A 22,457-nucleotide genomic window follows, 5' to 3' on the forward strand; every position below is an offset into this window, starting at 1 on the left:
TTCACTCTCTCCTGCACATGCTTCCTTGCATCTCTTTCCCTTTACCATCCCCACACACTATGAACCCACTAACCTCTAAGAACTGCATTTACTTTAACTTTTTCCCTCTCAATATGTTGACAGATCTGTACCTCCTTTGCTTATAATCACAATTTTGGCATACCTGAGGATTGGTCTGTGCACTGTGCAGAGAGGCCAAGGATTGGATGAGCATGCAAACCCAACACCTTTATCATGCACTGTAAGAAATAGGGCTGTTGTTTGACTAAGGTGTAAACCCTGGTCAAGCATCAACCACAATCCTTGTCAGGGTAGGGCAAAAGCCAACCCTGAATTAAGGGACACTCAACCCTCTGATAGCTTGCCATATAGAGGCAATTGTAAAGTATTTGTGGACACTTTAAACAATAATAAAGTAAAACAAAACACACAAAAAGATCCTGCACCAAAAGTGAGCAATAGAGATCTTTTTAATAAATAAAACAAGACCAAAATTACAAAAATCCGATCAGTAGAACTGGAGTTATGCAATTTTACATTTATTGTGTGAAAATTGTGCAAAAAAGCAAAAAGCATCAACTGCGGATTTTTGGTAGACCTGGACTGGGACAAAGGCACAAGTTCAGGCTGACCGCAATGGAGCACGGGCCGGCAACAGTGATATTGTTACACCTGCTGAACAGAGTACTTTAAATCCTGGTTTGCGGAGCATTGCGAGGATAATCCTGGTTTGCGGAGCATTGCGAGGATCAGCTTTGTGCAGCTGAAGCGATGTGTGGGTTTGGCTATAAGGCATGGCTGTAGTACATGGTCCTGCATCATCGTCGAAGATCCCATCACCAAGGACTTGTGATGCAAAGTCCAGCGTCAAGGATGCGTCACGCATTTGGGGAGATGTGCCGGTTCCAAAGACCTGCGAAGCTGCAATGCAGACTCTGGTGTTGTCTTCGAGGTTGCTGTCGGTGAAAGGTGCAAGGCTCTGCACCAAGGGTGCGTCACACAGCAGCAGTTCTGAAGAAGGTGGCAGACTGCGGCGGCGATGCTGGTCTTTGTGACAGGCTCAATCCACACAGCAGCTGCGATGCATCGGTTCTGCTCTGTGTTGCGCCGTGCAGGAGAGGAGATGCGTTGTTTCTGCTGGATTTACAGAGGGTGGCAAAGCACTTTAAACCCTCTTTCAAGGGTCCATGAATGGGATGGCATTCCTTGGGAGGTGAGACTCATAAATAGCAGAGCCTAGGGGCAGAAGCAAGGTTGTTAGAACCCTTCTGTGTCGCTGAGGCTTCAGATTAGATGCCCTTGCAGCTGCTCTGGGCTCTGTGTTCAAGAAAAATGCAGGTCCAGTCCTTCGCACCCAGACAAGAGGGTAGAAGGCAGTAAGTCAGCACAGCAGGCCAAGCAAGTGGCAGTCCTTTCAGCAGCATAGCAGTCCTACTTCCTGGCAGAGTATCCACAGTTGCAGAAGTGTACCTAAGAGGTGGTGTCTGAGGCCAAATATGTATACCCAGTTGTGCCTTTGAAGTGAGGAGAAGCTTCTAGAGGAATGACTTTGAAGTGAACAGGTGCCTTGCCTTCCTGTTCTTGGCTCCAGACTAACTACAGGGGATATGCAGCCCTTTGTATGGAGACAGGACACAGCCTATTCAAGTCTAAGTGGGACTGGGTCCATCTCCTCCCTCCCATCCTGCCACAAATGACTTCTCAAGTCACACCTAAGGATCTTATTGTGTCTGGCTGTCTAAGAGGAATTCACAAAGTCCAACTGTTTACTACAAAGAGTTATGTGACCCAGAGACATGCTGTGGGCACCAAATGACTAAGGCAAGTAAATTCCAACATTCTAAAAGTGGCATTTTCAGAATTGTAATTTAAAATCCGACTTCACCGTAAATTAGGGTTTTCATTACAATTCCAGAGACACCAAACATGAACTGGTCAGCTGTTCCCAATTACACTTAGAAATGTACTAAGGTAACTTCAATATTATACTACAGGAGTAGTAGGCCTTGCAGTAGTGAAAAACAAATTTAGGAGTTGTTCACTGCCCGGACAAGTAAAACTGAAAAGTACCTTTTAAATACATTGCACTCTGCCCTTGGGGCTGTCCAGGGCCTACCCTAGGGTTGAATTATATATATTAAAAGAAAGTTTGGACCTGTCAAACAGTTTTCTTTGCCAGGTTGAAATTGCAGTTTAAAACTGCGCACACACAGGCTACAATGGCAGGCCTGAGACATGTTTAAAGTGCTAATTGAGGGGGTGGCTGTAGGAAAGTGCCTCTTTTGGACATGTTTAGCCCTCACATTTGCCTGGAAATGATGTCATTTCGACTGGTAATGCACAGGGTCCCTGCCAACCAGGTCCCCTGTGCCAGATCTCCTTCCCTAAACTGTACATTTGTTTCCACAATTGGCACCCCTTAAGCTCACATATATGTCCCTCATAAAAGGTACCCCTGGAACCAAGGGCCATGTCATTAAAGAGGGTCCCTAAGGGCTGCAGCACAAATTGTGACACACTACGGACCCCTCACCAAGCACAGGCACACTGCCTCTGCAGCCTGCGTGTCTTGGTGCAGACAAAACTGAAGAGGGCCACATGGCACACATACCTGTGTGCCATGCTCACAGACGCTGCACAAGATATAGGTAAGGCACACCTCTGGCAGGCATTAGTCCTAAGGCAGGGTGAACTATATCTCCTGTGAGGGCTCTGCTCATGCAGATTCCTTGTCCTTTCCTGGATATTGTAAGTGATCAGTGAAACAATAGTAAGTACATGGACAGGACATTCGTCATTACGAGTTACCCAGCTCCTTGATGGCTTCACTGAAATATGGGATGTTTGGTACAAACATCTCAGTGTAATAAACCTGCACTGATTCCTGTGTCAGATATATTAAAACATGCACACAGAGGACGCCTTGGAGGGCTACCACCAGACAGTGTTCTGACCTCATGGGGAGAGTGCCTGTGCACTCTAAGGCCGAGAACAATTCCTTTCCTGTGTGGAGGTGTTCACACCTCCCCCGGGTCAGGAAGAGCCATCCATGGCCAGGAGCTTCATTTGCCTTGCCACCTTCGAAATGCGACCCCAGCCTCTCCTGTCAGAGGGAGCAGGCCCCCTTCCTGCCCTCATCCCCTTTTTGGTGGGAGGACAGAAGAAAAACAGTAGAAAGAATAGGAGGTGTACCCCCCTCTGCCAACTACACCCCTCAGGTACTTGGGGCGAGGGGAAGTACACTTTTCAGTGCTAACCATCTCGAAGATGGTGGGACTTCTTCAATCAGGTTCAGGGATATGTCCACCCCCATGTGGGGTGAGCATTTAGAGGGTGTAGTCACCCTTAAGGTCAGTAGCCTATTGGCTACTACCTGGCACTAAATGCCCCTAAATATAGTATTTAGGTGGGCCCCCTGAGCCCCGAACTTCAGTTCCTGATGACCTAAGAAGAGCCGGACATTACAGAGTTGCACCAGCAGAGAAGACTGCAGAGACCAACTGACTTTGCCTCAGCCCTACCGGCCTGTCTGCAGCCCTCGATTATCCTGCACCAAAAGATGGCTCGTCCTGCAGCTCAGCGACCTCCAGAACCCTGGGAGAACTGACTGCCTCCAACAAAAATCAAGACTCCCGAGAACAGAGGACCTGTTCACCAAGCAACCCTCGTCAAAGTAAAGACTCTGTGACCTGAAGAACCGTGAAGCCGGACCCAGTTCCACCTTTGTACCCGACCCGGACTGAGTCCAAGAGGCCCACCGGTTCCTGCAACGTTCGCCAGCGATCCAGAGCCTGAGTCCACCATGAGCTGACCTCTCCTTGAGTCCTCGATGTCGCCTGCAGCCTCTGCTGGAGACCCCCCCAACGCCTGCTCTAGTAAGCCGTTTCTGTCTCCAAAAGGCACCCCTGCACTTGCCCACCCAGGGCCTTGGTGAAGAATACTAAAGGTGTCCCTACATCCTTGAGCATCACAACTTACCTGCCCAGCTGTTGGTTTCCTTCGACCGCACTCCTGGCCTGACCCTGCAGCCCTTGTTCGATTTGGCTGTTCTCCATTACCTTGCATTGGGCACCCGACGCTGTGTTGACACCCTGCACCCAGCCACGCCTTTGCTGCTGGTGGTGTAGTGTTGGTGCTGCTTTGCTTGCTTCAACTCCAGGGACGGTCCCCCCAAGCCACTGCTACTTACCTGTAAGCAGCCTCTGTCTGATTGCCCCCAATCCCCATTGATTTGTATTGGGCACCCAACCTCAAACTTGCACCCTGCACCCGGCCGCCCCTTTGCCGCTGGGGGGTGGGCACTGTTGCTACTGACTGAACCCTGCCCAATGCTGACCTTAACTTCCATAGGTAAACACTGCAAAGTCTGATAATTACACTGTATCCATTTTTGAAACTGGAAAGTATTTTAATATTATTTTTATAAATTGGTCTGGGATTTATTCATTGAGTGTGGGCCTCATTGCCACTGTGTGTACAACAAATGTTTAACACTGCCTGTGAGAAGCCTAACTGCTCACCCATAGTGAGCATTAGCATTATCTACTGTAGCCTCGGCAAAGCCTTTGGGGATCCACTGGACTCTCTACACACTATATATCTTTTTGGTATAGCATATAGAGTCAACTTCCTACAGTGGCACAATCAGTGCTGCAGGCCCACTAGTAGCATTTAATTTACAGGTCCTGGGCCCAGGTAGTGCCACTGTACTAGGGACTTAAAAGTAAATTAAATATGCTAATTGGGTATAAGCCAATCTAACATGTTTTAAGGAGAGAGCACAAGCACTTTAGCAATGGTTAGCAGTGGTAAAGGGTGCATAGTCCTAAGGCAGCAAAAACGAAGTCAGCACAAACAAGAGGTATGCAGGCAAAAGGTTAGGTGTAAAGCCGCACCAAGGAAGCCAGGTCTAACATATGTCCCCCCCAGGTGCAAGTGGGGAGAAATACTCAACCCCTTGGGTGTTCTCTCCACTAAGGCGGGAGAATCTGGAGAGACCATCAGCATTGACTTGGTCTGTTCCAGGACGGTGTTCCATCATAAAGTCCAGTCCTTATAGAGAGATGGACCACCTCAACAGTTTGGAATTCTCACCCCTCATCTGCATTAGCCATCTGAGGAGTCTGTGGTCTGTATGAACCCAGAAGTGAGTACCAAACAGGTATGGTATCAACTTTTTCAGCACCCAGACCACTGCAAAGGCTTCCATCTCTATTGCACTCAACCTCTGTTCCCAGGGAAGTAACCTCCTACCGATGAAAGCTAGAGGTTGATCCATGCTCTCTTCCTTTAGCTGTGAGAGCTGTGCTCTGAGGCATCGGTCTGGACAATAAAATCTTTAGGAGAAGCCAGGGGCCTTGAGCACGGCTGCTGTGCACATGGCCTCTTTTCAGGGTGTCAAAAACATTCTGAAACGCATCTGTCCAGATCACCTGTCTCGGCTGCTTCTTGGAAGTCAGCTCTGTCAAGGGTGCAACAATGGTGCCATGCCCCATTAAGAATCTCTTGTAATAGCCAGTGAGACCTAAGAAGGCTCTCACCTCTGTCTGGGGCTTTGAGGCCTCCCAAGCCAGAGTGTTTCAATATTGGCTTGTGGGAGGGTTGTTGCACCTTGCCTCCTCCCACTCAGTCTTTCAAGTAGACCGATAAACCCTGCCTTATCTGGAACCTACTAGCCTTGATTGTCCAGTCTGTCCTCTGCATCAACTGAAGCACCTCCCTGAAGTTGCACAAATGGTCCTCCAAGTTGGAGCTGAAGACTGCAATGTTGTCTAAGTAGGGGCACTGAAGTTCTCCAACCCAGCGAGGACCTGGTTGATGAACCTCTGGAAGGTGGCAGGGGCGTTCTTCAACCCAAAGGGAATCACTCTGAACTGAAAGTGCCCATCTGGGGTACAGAATGCAGACCTCCCTTTAGCACCCTTGGTTAAGGCAATCTGCCAGTACCAAGACTTTCAGTCAACTGTGCTGAGGTACTTGGTAGCTCCCAACCGATCTACTAGCTCATCCATTTTGGTGATTGTGTGCGCATCAGTCTTGGTGACTCCATTGAGTCCCCGGTAATCCACACAGAGCCTAAGTTCTGGGGGTGGCACCTGGAGGGGCAGCCTTGGGGACCAACACCACTGGGCTGGACCAAAGCTGTTTAAGGGCACAATAACCCCTTACTCCAGCATTTTGGAAACCTCCTCCTTAATGCTGGCTCTCATCTTATCAGACAACCAGTAGATTGTACTCTTTACCCGTGTGCTGTCCCCAGTGTCAATATCATGAGTACACCATGTAGTGAGTCCTAGGGGAAAGGAAGATTAGAGAGGCAAACTGCCCCAACAACTGCCGACAGTTCTTTCTGTTGTTCTATGGTCAGTGTAGGGGAGAGGCTGATACCCTCCACTGGTCCATCCTGCTCCTTTGACGAAAGGAGGTCTGGGAGAGGCTCACTCTCGCCTTCCATCCTATCATCCATGACCAGGAGCATGGTTGACTCATACCGCTCAAAGTGGGGTTTGAGGTGACTGACGTGCAAAACCCTTAAAGGGTTCCTGGAAGTTTGAGGCAGGTGACCTTATTCTTGCACTCTTTCACCTCAAGACCAGCAGTCTTGCAGGGCCTTAGGCTCCACAGGCTCCTTTTGGCCAGGCTGAAACTCGACTAGAATGGCCTTCTTGGTTCCATGACCTCCTGGCTGCCTTCTAGATTCTCTTTGGTTTTCTTCCAGATGCACTTCATCTTGGTACGGAGTTACCAGCATGTAGCTGACCACATCCTGGGTGGGCCTTCCAGGGACCTCTACAACCAGTCCTCCTTCACCAGACTGAGAGGTCCTCTCACAGTGTGCCCATACAGAAGTTCAAAGGGGCTGTAGATAACCCCCTTGTCAGGTACCTCCCTGTAAAAATAAAAGGCATGGCAGGAGGACATTCCACTTTTGCCTCAAGGGCTCTGATGGGCCCTTGAACATGCCTTTTAGCATCTTAGTGACCCTTTCAACAAGCCCACTAGTTTGGGGGTGGTAAGGAGTTGAGAACGTGTAGGTTAAACCACACAGACATAGTTAATACCATGGTCAGATACCACCTATTTGGGAACCCCACATGGGTATAAAACCCCATCAGTGCCCTGGCCACCATGGGCGCAGTCACCATCAATAAAGGTATAGCATCTGGGTGGTAGTAGTAGTAGAAATAAGTTTATTGTATGATTAATTAAAACCTTAACAATATAGGGCATTGAACAGGCATTAAAAAAATAATAATAATTAGTTCAGGGGGACAATGAATTTAAAACGAATATGGTTAACTTTTTATCAATGCAATCATTTAAAATCAATTGCCATTAGGTCAAAGTGCGCAATGCATTAAGGTTAATTCGTCTTTGTGTGCCATATGTCCACAAAAGTGAGGTGTCAAAAGAATAAAATTCGTGTTTTGCAATCAGCAGTCATTACATATAGAATCATATGGTTGGGATGTGTTGGAAAATAAACTGGGTGCCATGTGCATTTGATTGTTCAGCGATCATCGCTGCACTTAAGTGGGTTATTTGAGCAGGTGCTGCACCACCTTGAAGTATTTGCTGATTCGAGCAAGGTCCGAGGGGACCATAGTCATAAATATCCAGGTTGTGATGTCGCTACAGGTCCTTGCCATAGATTAGAAAGAGTCGCTTTAATAACATCTACCTGGAGTGGAGTAGCGATGGGCAACAGCAGAGTAAATGTGGGATGGATTCAATTTTGTAGCCACACAGCCTGCACTTCACAATATTGGAGAGGAGCGACCAATGTGGATTAAAGTCTTTAATTTGTAGTATCATCATCCTCGCAGCAAAATTGTGTGACACAAGCTTTCCAAATTGAGCAACTAAGGTATGGCTGTGGCTTTATGCCGACCTGGTGTTCATTGTCATACGAGGCTACCAAGGCTTGTGATGTATAGCCTCTGGTTATCGAGTGGCATGGTCCACCAAGACCAGGATGAACCTATTGTCAAGGGCTGTCTTGGGGTCCAGAGGTCAAACAATGTTGATACCTACCCTTTCAAAGGGAGTGCCAATGACACGGAATGGCTGCATGGGAGCATTGTGCTTCCCTCCTGACTTGGCACTGGCCTGGCAGATAGGGTGTGGCCTGCAGAATGTATCTGAGGCCATCCTCATCTGGGGCCAGTAAAAGTGGATGACAAGTCTATCAAAGGTCTTAGATGACCTGCCAGGGGTACATCATGAGACAGCTCCAGCAGGAAGGCCTGATAGCATTGGGGGATGACCAACACATGGTTTGCATCAGGCTCAGGAACCTAAGGCTCGCTAAACAGGAGACCATTCTCCCAGTACATGAGGTGATCAACAGAGGTGTTGCCAGCTGTCTGGGCCTCGGCCTGCCACAGTTGGGCCTCACGAGTAAGACACTCCATCTGCACCTTGCGATACTCTTCACTGGTGGGACCCCCTTCCTGCTGCCAGCTGGTCAAATCAGGTAGGTTTCTGAGGGCAGAAAAGCCCTCCCCTGTAGGCTCGGGGGTCACCCTCAGCTTCCTCCCGGGCTGTGGAAGTTTCAGCAGCGTGTTTCCTGTGCCCGCTGCCCTTCTTATTTTTAGCCGGTCCCTGGGACATTCTTCTAGATTCCAGACCATCCTCACTACCCTCTCAAGCGGTTATGGACCACCTGCACACCCACTCAGGAACCCTAACATCTCCAAGTGAGACCTGAGCTCCATCTCCTTCCAGATGGTGTGCTCCAGGTGTCTGCCAAGCAGACAATACACAGGCATGGACGGAGTCACAGCTACCCTCAGGGAACCAGAGCCACTGGGTAGTGACACTCATGGTTGTCAGCTGCAACGCTTGGTGGAATGCATTAGGGACTACCTGCTCTCAGGTCTCCAGATGACATTTCACAGTTGTCATGCTGGCTTCAGCATTTCTCAGAGCCTCCACCCTCTGCTCATTGATGGTTACCCACTGCCTGTATTTCCTAGTATTACTAGGCATGTGAGTTCTCTGCTCCATCTCTCCATCACCCATGGATACTAGGGCAACCTCTATGCTATCCCCCACACTATCTGGGACAATCCCCTCCCCAAGCACTACAGTAACCAACCTCTGAGTCTGCCCATCTGTGGGGGGACTGTGTCTGCTTGGGATACTTGGTATCCCTCTTGAAGTGCCCAACCTGTTGACAATCATAGCAATCATGATGACTTACTGTCATGGAACCACTTCTTCTTCTCAGGTGGGGATTGGGAGTCCTGGCCCTTAGGACTAGTTTGGGGACCTTTAGAGAACTCCTTGTTGTGGGAATCCTGCTCACCCAGGGGGTGATCCCCCCAACAGATACCTTCTTGTGGACCTGGTGCTGATCTTACATTCTGCCTTCTTAGCAAGCTCCCTCAGGCCAGTAAGCTTACTATAAATCAAGTGTTGGCACAGCTCTGGAAAACAATTACTGAACATGTGCTCTCTTGCAAACAGAGCACACAGCCCTTTGTAATCATTCACCTCACTGCCCTTCACCAAACCATCCAGTGCCTTCCAAAAGGAATATATGAAATCCACCCAGGATTGTCCAGGCAGCGTCTGCCTGTACTTCTCTGGGTTAAGGCCATACTTTCTGAATGGGGGTCCCTCCCTGGGGTGATATCTCACCCTGTCCCCTTATTTAGGGTCAATAACGCATCCCTCCCCTCACTAGGCATGTACTTCCAGAGACCAGCTCCCCAATCCTCCTCAGGGATCCTAAGCATCTACAAAGCCACCTCATACACTTCAAACCATTTTATGATGTCATTCTCTACAACAAAGTCAGGCACCAGATCTTTGGGGATATGAACCTTCTTGTCTCCAGAGGGCACTGTAGAAATGATGCCACCATCACTGCTTGACCCTGCCTGACAGGCTGTGATGTCCAGCTCCTTCAGATTCAGTTCATGAACCAACAAGATTTTCTTCTCCTCTAAGGATCTTGAAGTAGATGTCAAAGTAATAAGGCTGGAGCCTCTTCACAGTAAGTGGTAGATTTATTGTCAGAGCACAAACAAAGCGTACACCACTCCAGCTGACCAGACACCATCTGACTAGTCTGGAATGCAGCTTGGATTGGGAACGAGTACTTAGAACACAACGAGTATTCCAAAGAGTGAATGGGGAACGGACACAAAGGAAGGGCTAATACAAGAGAGGAAGATCGGTGAGTACATTAAGGATATTAAATATTTACAACATATCTTCTTCCCTTAAAATTAAAACAATTGAAACTACAATAGAAAAAGTACACATCTGAAACATTAACATAAATAATCATTCAAATAGACAGGAGGTCTGCGAGATCTCACAACTCTAGTTCCATCAGATTGATGAGAAGCATAATTATGAGGAACTTGACTCTGCACATCACTGGGGTTAGAAGCATCACCACCACCTTCCTCCCTATGACGAACTTCATCAGGAGAAGAGGTAGAAAACTCCGGGGTAGCTAGCAAGTAACCACTACTGGGTTGGACAATTTTTATTGACTTAATGGTGTCACTGGAAGATGTGGATTTGCAATAAAGTGACACCCTGCGAAGATTCCGCTTCTCACCATTGTCAAGTACAACTAAGTGTGGAAAAATCTCCTTAACCAAATGTGGACCTCTAAATTTGGAAAGACCTTTGGTCACTCTACCTGGTTTAACTTTAACTAAATCACCTACAGAAATTGTTTTGGAGGCATAGCCACCTGATTCAGAATGAGTACTTTCAACTTGACAATTTTTAATCTGGGAGGGCGCAAGCTTAGTGCCAGGACGTCTGCCACGCATGAGCTCAAATGGAGATTTACAATCTTCCTTATGAACAGTGGTCCGGTAGGCCCACACCATATCTTTGACCATCTCATTGGCAAACCCTCCCGAAGCACATGTCATTTGGATAATTCCTTTAACTACTCTGTTAGCCCTCTCACACACACCATTAGCTTGTAGATTATAGAGAGAAGTACGGTGGTGAGTCACCCCACACCCAGATAAGAATAAACGCATTTTGTGAGAGGTAAGCTGAGTGCCATTGTCCGTGATTAGTACTGAAGGATAACCCTCATTAAGGAATATACCTTTAAGAAATTGTACAGTGCAATCAGTGGTTATGTCTTTAAGAAATTCCACTGCTAACCATTTGGAGTAAACGTCAACAATAACTATGGTGAAACGTTGACTGACTGGTAGTTCATCCATCGGACCAATAGTCAAGACATACACTATGCCACGGGAACTCTGGAGTGACAATGTTGCTCAGCATTGAACTAGAGCCAACTTTGAGTCTCTTCTCACTATCTTTACAAACAGGGCAATTTCTTACCCAGGATGCTACTTGAGCATCCATGACTGGCCACCAGAAATCTGCCTTGAGTCTACGTTGTGTGAGAGTTTGCCCTAAATGGCCTTCATAAGCCAGTTGCAAAAGTTTTTGTCTTAAGTTACATGGTGGAATATACCTGTCACCTCTCATTAGAATACTATCACCACATGTTGATAATTCATCCAAGACTTTAAGAAACGGTCGTACTGGGGGTTGGACACAGCTTTCCCGCCTGGAACCTAATTTTACTAGCTCAATGACCTTAGTGAGAACTGCATCTTTTTCCATTGCGGCAAGCCATTCATCCTTGGTAAAAGTATCATCACTTAGAGATACTACATCATGAATAATGGCCACAGCCCCATCAGTATGCACATCAGCAAACTCGTTTGGTGTGTTCTCTACTCTGATTGGGAGTCTTGAGAGGCAATCAGCTTGCATATTCCGCCAACCTTGAATATAAGAGATGTCGTACTGATATTCTTGGAGTCTGGAAGCTAATCTTGACAATCTTGGTGAGCCTTTACCAGCCCCACCTGGCGACAAAACCTTTAACAAGGGTTTGTGGTCAGTTTTGAGTTGGAATTTTGTACCCCACAAGTATGTTCTAAAATATTGTACTCCCCAGGCAGCAGCTAATGCTTCTTTTTCAATTACTGAATACTTTAGCTCAGAAGAAGGGAGAGTGCGTGTAGCAAAGGCAATAGTCTTCTCTCCTTCATGACATTTCTGCAAAAGAACTGCTCCTATGCCTGTAGCACTAGCATCCACCATCAATACAGAAGTACGCCTGATATCAAAGGGAGTCAAAACCTTAGCCTCACACAATTCTTTTTTTATCGAATTGAAGCATTCAGCGTGGTTATCATTCCAACAAAATGTTGCCCCTTTTTTGAGCAACAATCTCAAAGTCAATGTTTGGTCTGAGAAGTTCTTCACGAATTTAGAATAGAACTCTATAAGCCCCATGAATGACAGAAGTTGTTCCTTGTCTGTAGGACATGGAGATCGATTTATGGCCTCTAAGAGATTTTTCTTTGGTTTGACTCCCTGAGCTTAAATCTCATAGCCTAAATACTCTATGTGTTGGACAAGGAAACAGCATTTCTCTTTGAGTAGAGTCAAACCAGCTTCATCTATTCTTTATAACACGTTTTTGAGCACCAAATTGTGTTCTGAGATGGTATCACCGAACACAAGTATATCATCTTGAAAAAACCGAGCTTTCTTTATTCCTTTAAAAATCTCTGTGACCATGCGTTGAAAGACACTAGCAGCGGAGATTAAACCAAAAGGGAGTCTCCTGAACTGAAATGGGCCCTCTGTGGTTATAAACGCTGTTAAATGTTTTGAATCATCGTGGAGACGGATTTGATGATACGGGCTCTTCAAATCTAATTTCGTGAAGAACTTCGCCCCTTGTAAAGTGGGGACCAACTCTCCTATGTTGGGAAGGGGAAAGGTGTCTGCCACCACATATTTATTTAGAGACCTTAAGTCCACACAGAACCTAATTTTGCCATCCGCCTTCTGCGTGATGACGACCGGAAACACCCATGAAGAGGCCTCAACAGGTTCAATGACACCACCCTGTAACATTTCATTAATAACCTTTTTAACCTCATCTTTGACTGATAGTGGAATTCTTCTTACTTTCGGAAGATCGGTGAGTACATTAAGGATATTAAATATTTACAACAGATCTCTCAGACTTCTTTACCTCCATGGCCAGTTTTCTTTCCTCCATTCTTAATTGAGCCATCTGCAGATTGAACTCTCTCTCTTCCTTCCTTTCCACCAGCTCCTGTAGAGACAAGTAGCGGAAACAACCTGCTCTCTCCTAACAGGGAGCTCCACTCTAGGGCTCAAGTCACCCCCTCAACTGGAGGTGGCACCACAGGAAGGTCTTCTCTATGACCTTCTTTCTCATCATCTCCGTCTGTAGCTCCAACCAACGACTGGTGGGCTTCTGCCCAGGACCTCAGCACCTTAGCACCTTTTGTAGCTTCACCTTCCTAGTGGTGCACTTGGCTGTAAGCCCCATCTTCTTGCAGAATTCCTTGAGTTGGGCCACAGTATAGTATCCATGTTGGCCAGCCCCTATTCCACCATTGCAAAGTGTGGTTTCAGGCACAATAGTAAGAAGGAGAATTTGATAAAAACCAATCAAGGAGAATTTAAAATTGAATTGGTTTTAGATGTGAGGTGGTAGTGTACACGAAATCACCGTATGGCACTGCACAAATATAGGTCCTCATCCTCAGTCCCCTGGGCCTAATGAGGCTTGGTGAGGGGGGACCATGGCTCCCCTCTCCTTTAAATACTTAAGCACCTAAGAAATGGGGTCCCCAGGGCCTAATGAGGCTTGGGGAAGGGGGGTACGTGGCTCTCCTCCCCTTTAAAATACGTAAGGCCCTGGGGATGGGGTTCCAAGGGCCTAATAAAGCCCGGGAAAGGGGGGGCACATGGCTCGAGGAGGGGGTGAATATAGCCACCCTCCCCTTTAAAATACTTAAGGACCTTGGGATGGGTTCCCCAGGGCTTATTGAGGCTTGGGGAGGAAGGCCACGCAGCTCCTCCCCTTAAAAAAAAATTATGGTCCTGGGGGATAGGGTCCCCCATGGCCTAATGAGGCTTGTGGAGGGGGCCATGTGGTTTTGTATTGTATTTGGCCCTGAGGGATGTGGTCTCCAAGGCCTATAAAGGCCGGGGAAGGAGGCTGCCTGCCCTTCTCTCTTGTTTAATTGTATTTGGCCCCAGGGATGGGGTCCCTGGGCCCCAAGGCCAATTCTATGCGGCTCACGGCAAAGGCGGTTCACAGCGTGGGGTTGGCTGCCTGTATAGAGTTGGAAACAGAGCCTGGCTGAAACACAGGAGTTACAGCTAACCCCATGCATAACCAAAGGCGTGCGTGGTGTTGGGTTGGCTGCCTCCTCGTGGCTGCCAGCACGGAATTGGGTGCAGAGCCTGTGGCCGATTCCAGGCCGCGCACGACGAAAGGTCATGCACAGCATGAGGTTGGCTTCCTGCAGGTGGTTCACTGCCGCCTCAGGGTGGGTTGGGCACATGTGTATGTAGATATATATTTACTGAAAAAACTCAAAGTTTAAAGTAATATTAAAGTTAGGTGAATTTGTCAATGTTAACATTAATGGTTGCACACAAAAACATAGAAATCCACCGGTTATAGTTAGCATTTCTAACTATAACTTGCGCCCCTTCATGCACTGCTTATGACCTTACATATGACAGCATTGATGACATGTTCTATGATATCACTGGTGACATCTCAAATAACCTCATTGATGACATCACTGATGACATCATCCAATGAGTGTGCTCATTTGTTTTTTAGTTTAGATTGTGGCGAATAACTACCATATGACTTTTCCACTTAATTGTGTCCAGCTCATGGGTGTAAGCATTTATAAAATGCATGTTCAGTTAATGCACCATAGAGGTATTGAAAGCATCAAAAAAATCTCTGTATTCAAAAGTAACTCTGTGTACAGGTGACAGTAGACTTGTGCTCACTACGTTCCACATAAGTATTTTGGTACTGCAGCAGACGTTTCCAGCAGGACAAAGATTCTACGTGCTACATACTAAGTATTGTAAGCAGCCTTGAGTTATTGAAGAGAATTGCCTCAGCATGACAATTTCTACTTAACATAGAAGACTGTGTGCACCAGGTACTATCCTATGTACTGCTTGTTTTGCTTCAGAAGATGGGCTATCTATAACGTTTACACCATAAAATGAACGGTGCAGGAAGTAGTATGTTTAGCACCTTCAGATCCTTGTTTTTTTTTTAGCAAATAGTGTTTTTTTGGGAAGCGGTTGCATAGAGTGTGCACTGTTGTACCAGCTCTCCTGTTTACATAAGGGCGTGTTTTCCTTGAGTTATGTAACAGCTCTCCTGTTTACATAAGGGCGTGTTTTCCTTGAGTTATGTAACAGCTCTCCTGTTTACATAAGGGCGTGTTTTCCTTGAGTTATGTAACAGCTCTCCTGTTTACATAACCTCTCAACCGCTAAGCATCCTGGGAGATGTAGTCCGTTTTCGCTGGTTACCGTTTTCCTCCCCTCGCATGACAGGAATTCTTGACAGTACATCCTCCCTCTCAGCGGCTCCCCACGGGTCCAGCGCTGGCAGGAAAACGCCGATGGAACAAGGAGACCAAGCGCGGAGCATGAACCCCTTCAGCCGGTTCCCATGACTGCTCCTCCGGGCCATAGCCTTTCCACGCAACCAGGTACCACAGCTTCCCCCTGCGCCATTTGGACGCCCGTATGCCCGACACTTCATACTCCACCTCCGACTCTACGCATACCGGCCTAGGTGTCCCAGACGGCTTGGAGGGTGCTGGTTTGAGCAATGATACATGAAAGACAGGGTGTATCCGCAATGACTGGGGCAAGCACACCTTCACGTTCACAGGACCCATACACTTGGTAATTCGATAGGGGCCCATGTACTTGGGATGGAACACACTGTTCTTTCGAAACCTCATGTTTCTTGTGGATATCCAGACGTAGTCTCCAGTGCGGTACAGTGGCCCGGGCCTTCTCTTCCTGTCTGCCTCAGCCTTGTATCTTCTCTTGGCCTCTAATAGGACAGCCCTTGAGCGCATCAACGTGTCTTTTATGTGTGCCACCCTGTCCGCTGTGGCGGGAATCCTGTCCTCTCTGAACGGATGTAGAAATGGCAAGAACCTGGGATGTTGGCCATAGTTGCTATAGAACGGAGATGACTGTGTGGAGCTGTGAGTGGCGTTGTTATAGGCTATCTCTGCAACCCATAGCAAGTCGACCCATTCTTCCCTGCCCTGGTCCACAAAACATCGCAGATACTGTTTGAGCGTTTGGTTCAGGCGCTCGGTTTGGCCGTCCGTTTGAGGGTGGTAGCTGGTGGACAGGGCGGTCTTAACATGCAGCGCAGTGCACCAAGTCTTCCAGAATTGCGCAGTAAACTGCGACCCCCGGTCCGACACGATCACCCCAGGTAATCCATGCAGTCGTACCACATTCTTTAGGAGTAGTGACGCCAATTCCCCGGCCGTAGGGACTCTCTTGCAGGGGATGAAGTGCCCCATTTTCGTCAAGTAATCCACCACCACCAGTATTGCCGTCATCCCCTGGTCTACCGGTAGGCCCACCACGAAGTCCAGTGATATGCTATCCCATGGTCTATCCGGGGTCGGAAGTGGATGTAAGAGCCCTTGGCTTCGGCCATGGTCGGCCTTCATGGTAGCACACGTAGGACACTCCTGTCCCCACCTCCTGACATCCACTCTCATGGTTGGCCACCAGAAATGCCGTCCCATGCTAGCCACCGTTTTTTCAAAGCCCAAATGACCTGCGCATGGAGAGTCATGGCACCAGATGAATGCTTGTTTCCTTAGCCTAGGCGTGGGTATCAATAGGCACCTGCCCTTCAGGGGTATCCCGTCCTTCAGCTGCCATTCTCTGTGACTGAGGAGCCACCTCCGCCATGCGAATGACCTGATCCCTCTCTTTATTCCCCTCAGGAAAGTATCCGGTTGGATAACCCCCAATACCATCCTCGAGGAAATGATGGAACGCTCGGTCGCAGGCAATGGTTCCTTAACTGCAGATTGACGGGACAGGGCGTCCGCCTTCCGGTTTTCCGTCCCCGGCCGATATGTGATGCGGAAGTTGAACCCCGCAAAGAAGATCATCCACCGCAGCTGCCTGGGAGAAAGGTGTCTTGTGGCCGTCATGAACTGTAGGTTCCGATGGTCCGTGTACACCGATACCACATGTCTTGCCCCCATCAACCAATGCCTCCATTCGGTGAAGGCGTCCTTGATTGCGAGAAGCTCCTTCTCCGCAATATGGTAGTTGCGTTCGGCGTCGTTGAGTTTGCGGGACATGTACGCAACGGGATGAAGCACCCCTGTGTCGTGGTTGCGTTGGGACAAGATAGCCCCCAGCGCCACATCCGATGCGTCCGCTTCCACCACGTAGGGGAGATCCGGATCGGGGTGAGCCAACACCGGCGCCTTACCAAAGGCGCTTTTCAGGGCCTCAAAGGCTTTGTTCGCTTCAGGGGACCAGACAAACTCCTTGGACTTCCTCAGTAGCTGTGTGATTGGGGCCACCAATCCTGAAAATCCATCTATAAACCGCCTGTAAAAGTTGGCGAAGCCAATGAAACTTTGGACGTCCTTCACGCTTTGGGGCACCGGCCATTCTTTCACCGCCTTGATCTTTCGTTCTGCCATCTCCTGTCCCTCTGGACTCAGCATCACTCCGAGGAATTCCACGGATGTGACGTGGAAGTCACACTTGCTGAGTTTACAAAACAGCATGTTTTCCCTCAGCTTTTGGAGCACAGCTTTGACGTGGTGTACGTGCTCCTCCACACTGGACGAATAGATGAGGATGTCGTCGATATATACGACCACGTAGATATCCAACTCCTCTCTGAATACCTCATTCAAAAAGTACTGAAAGGCTGCCGGGGCGTTGCACAGACCGAACGGCATGACGAGGTACTCAAAAAGGCCGAACCTGGTCTTAAAGGCGGTCTTCCACTCGTCTCCGTCCCTCATGCGCACCAGATGGTATGCCCCTTTCAAATCCAACTTGGTGTAGATACGAGCTTTCTTGACCTGTTCCAGAAGTACACTGATGAGAGGCAAGGGGTACCGATTTTTTATGGTTATCGCATTCAATGCCCTAAAGTCCACACAGGCTCTCAGCTCCCCATTAGCCTTCGGGATGAAGAAGAGTGGCGAGGCGGCCGGAGACTTGGACGGGCGGATGAATCCTAGCTTGAGGAGTTTATCCAGGTACCCCCGGAGATGCACGTTTTCCGGCTCCGTCAGGGCATACAGCCTGCCGCTGGGAACGCTGGCCCCTGGCACCAGGTCGATCTGGCAGTCAAACTGTCTATGTGGTGGTAGCACTTCCGCCTTCACCTCATCAAATACATCCTCAAAACTGTGATAAGCCTGGGGGAGAGCCACATCTTTTTCTGCCGCTGTAGCCACCGTCTGACTCCCGCTCTCATCTGCGTCAAGGGATTCCGTTCTTATTCCACAATGCAGGATACAATACGGTGACGTCATTTCGATGCGATGTGTTGGCCAATCCACAGAGGGGTTGTGTTTCTGTAGCCACGGCAATCCCAATATGACGCCATATTGGGGCGCTCGGATGATGTTAAAATCGATTTGTTCCAAATGGTTCCTCCCATATCTCATCGGAAGGACCCCCGTGTGCTGCCCGATGGGCCCCGTCACCAATCGCCTTCCGTCTACAGCATAGACGTCTTCGGGTACAGCTTTGGGAAGAAGCACTAGCCCTAGCCTGCATGCCTTGTTGTGGTCCATAAATATGCCAGTGGCCCCTGAATCCACCATGGCCACAACGGGTATCCACTGGTCATGCACTCCCACGTGCACCGTGAGAAACAGGTGTCGTTGTCCTTTAGTGACCGAGTTGGAAAGTGAAGGGATGGATGAGTGACTCCGAGATGCCCCTTCTTTGGTCTGGGAGTCCTCTAGTTTTCCGCCGGTACGTCCACCACGGCTGTTACCGACCGGTTGGCCCGATAACGAGACGTCTTCGGTTTGGCAGGGCATTCACGTACGTAGTGGCCTTTTTTGCCACAATATAGGCACAATCCTTGTTTACGGCGTGACTCTTTCTCCGTGGCTGTGAGGCTCGCTCGTATTGCGCCGATGTCCATGGGTTCTCCCTTGGATGCGGTGGAAGTTTCAGGACTTCCCACCGTCACATAGGATGGAAGGGATTTTCCTTTTCTCCCATGATCCCCCTTTCTTTCACTTAGCCTATGTTCCAGCCGTAATACCAGGTTGATAAGGCCCTCACATGTCTTGGGTTGAGGGTCAATATGAGCCACGGCGTCCTTGAGCTCATCGCACAGCCCGTGATGGAAGAGCGCCGTCTGTTTAGCAACAGGCCACTTGGTTTCCGCAACCAGCCTTCGGAATGCGTTGAGATACTGCACCAGGTCGTTGGATCCCTGTCTCAACTCAAGCATTTCACGTTCCGCCGTGTACGAGTCAGCCCTTCTGTCGAATACCTTCAGGAATTCCTCGCGAAAAGCACCCCAATCACATAAGATGGGGTCGTCCCTGCTCACCAGAGGTACGGCCCATTGTGCCGCGTTTCCAGCCAAATAGGAAATAAGGAAAGCCACACGAGCCTGACTCGTGGGGAACGCCCTTGGTTTGCACAATAAATGTAGCGCCACTTGTGTGAGGAATACCTGCACTGTGTTAGGATCCCCACTGTACCTCTCTGGTGTTGCCAAGGGGACGGCTACCGGCATTTCCACTACTACCGCAGGGGTCTGGTTCGTGAGGGAGGTGGTGGGCGTGAGCGGGTCCACTTGGATAGCATCCAGTCTGGCTTTTACATCGGCTGTTTCTTGCCTGGAGGCAGCCACTTCAAGTTGCACGGTCGCTAAAGCAGCCAGCACCTCATCAAGTGTTGCCATGTCTGTTATCGACCGGGAGACAGTTAGTGTTATTAAGGTCGGATATTTTGTAACGCCCTGAACGTCTCAGGATCGTTTAACAGACACGATAATGAGGACGCAACCACTTGTGAAGGGTTAGTTATTTTAATGAAGGCAAAAACAATACAAAGACTAAACAAAAGTTATAGTCACTGGAATCCTCCAGGCTAAGTACGTTACCAGCCCACAGCACGGATGGTCCTAACCGTCCTCTGCATATACGCCGATCCCGGCGTATGCCAACAGAGGGCAGAAATGATATGGCCGAAAATGCCAATCGGTAGGCTGTGAGGGGCACGAAGAGTGTTGGGGAGAATTGAGGAGTCAGGGAAACACCCAGCCGGGGTCTCTACCTGAAGGGAGCAGCCGCTCAACCTCTTCCTCAGACTGCACCGGGACGCGGAGTCACCTCCTGGTGATGCGTCACCGATACCCCAATCAAAAGCAAGAAGACTGAACCGAGAGCAGCCGCTCGATCGATCCTGTGGACTTCCGAGTCTGTAACGCGGCAAACACCTCCTGGTGTGCGTTACAGCTGGCAGTCCCTGTATCTCTGGTCGGGCTGGGAGTTACGACTCCAACCAACAAAAGCGCCACTGCGCTTTGACTCAGCCGAGTCAAAAAAGCGAAGCTCAATGGTTGACCGGTAGAGCTTCCGGGTCCTTCACAGGTGACGATGGGGCAAGACACGGCCCAGGGAGTAACGACTCGACCTACCTCCGTTCTTGCCTTACTGGAGCACCACTCCGGAACACTGCTCTTCACTAAGCAGGTACGTCGGTGTAAACACAATATCCGACAGCGTTGTACCTCCCGGTTCCTCCCTTTATAGGGCGTGTTTTCCTTGAGTTATGTAACAGCTCTCCTGTTTACATAAGGGCGTGTTTTCCTTGAGTTATGTAACAGCTCTCCTGTTTACATAAGGGCGTGTTTTCCTTGAGTTATGTAACAGCTCTCCTGTTTACATAACCTCTCAACCGCTAAGCATCCTGGGAGATGTAGTCCGTTTTCGCTGGTTACCGTTTTCCTCCCCTCGCATTACAGGAATTCTTGACAACTGTTTTGAGTAGAAATTTTTTAAGAGTCTGTTGAGTATTTCTCATGAAAGTTTCAGTGCTTCCAAAGAGTGTGATGTGAAGTAATCTATCTCTATAGAGTAAGCACTGGTTACAGTGCCAGTTCGCAGTTCTCTACTGATTTCAACTTCATTTCTTAATGTAGGTTTGATGTGTCAGAGGTTTGATGCTTAAGAAAGCTGTCCGTAGGAGGGCATTTGTTTTGTAATTGGCATTCACTATTTTGGCTTTCCCCAAATAATTGTATACAGTTTTAACACCATACTCAGTGAGGGTTTCCCATATATCTGTGGTTGACTGTTAATGTGAACTATACTGCATGTAATGCTGTAGCAATTTATACAGCAATATGCGGAATAACTAAGCTTGGATGATGTCATCAGTGATGTAATTAATGACGTTATTTGAGATGTCATAAATGATGTCAATGAATGTCATGAGCTATATTCCCTCTAGTGTGCATGCGCGGCTCCCTGCTTTCTCACATCGCCTAGTCTTTGGTGGAGCATGCAGGCCGATCCAGAAGCATCAAAGAGCATTTTTTTCCAGAGTTTTATATAGCGCGACGTAGACCCGAAGGTATCAGAGCGCTTAATATGAGGACCAGCTGCATTACAGATGGACACATTCATTTTGCTAGTTAGGCACAGGGAGATTAAGTGATTTGCCCAGAATCAAAGGATTTTGAGCATCCCTTGCGAGATTCGAAACCGGTTCCCCAGCTTCGAGTTCGACCGCTCTAGCCATTAGGCTACATCCTCTCCACAATTGGTATCTGAAACTTAAAATGTACGCCTTTTAAAAAGGCACAAGTGTGAAAGACAGTATGCCGGTTACTGGATGGCACACCAAGGAAAATAAAAGGAACTCAGCTGGGAAGGGAGACAGACGTCGTGCACTATGAAGGGAGCAGGCTGTGCGATTGACAATCATGCAGGGGTAAAGATGGGGGAGGTCTTCTGAGAGAACTCTGCCGTTTGTTTCACAATTAGAGGTCCAACAGCCAATACATTAACAAGTAGAGCCAAGAAGAGTTTATGGTCTTGCTTGGTTGCCTAGAAAATGTTAGAGATGAATGTAAATCATGCAATAAATACCACATAGAAATATGATAGAACTTATCAAAATTCAATAAAATTCAACAAAGTGCATTTTGTAATGATTTACCATACTGCATCAGGTTACATTACTGAAAGACATTTATTAAAAGTGATAGTTTTTTTAATGAACTTAGCCACATTCAGGCCTCTCTCTCTCACAACAAATCAAGAGGTAAGTCAGTTGTTTTGTGCACCCATTATGTAGCCTAGACTCCACATGGAGCAAAATCAGAGTCTATTAAATCGACACATGAAAGGATTGTGTGTAGCCCACATACTGAACTCATGTATGTAAAGGTGCTTTCATATGTTTAATGCAGAAAAAGGATACTCCATGCAATTAAGTATTTGCATAGAATTCAGTGCTGGAATTGAAAAAAAGTTACTAAAGGAATCCATAAATTAACGGTCAAGATCTGGCAGAGGAAAGGG

At 48.1% G+C, this 22,457-nt stretch overlaps 1 protein-coding gene across 8 annotated transcripts in view; it reads right to left on the minus strand.

The window, feature by feature from the left end:
• The window catches only part of ZDHHC2 (zDHHC palmitoyltransferase 2), a 555,886-nt gene that overhangs the window by 144,239 nt on the left and 389,190 nt on the right, over window positions 1-22,457 (minus strand). The gene's annotated exons all lie outside the window — the stretch shown is intronic.

This window comes from Triturus cristatus, chromosome 2_2, assembly GCF_964204655.1.
Source record: "Triturus cristatus chromosome 2_2, aTriCri1.1, whole genome shotgun sequence".
In the NCBI taxonomy this organism is placed as follows: Eukaryota; Metazoa; Chordata; class Amphibia; order Caudata; family Salamandridae; genus Triturus; species Triturus cristatus.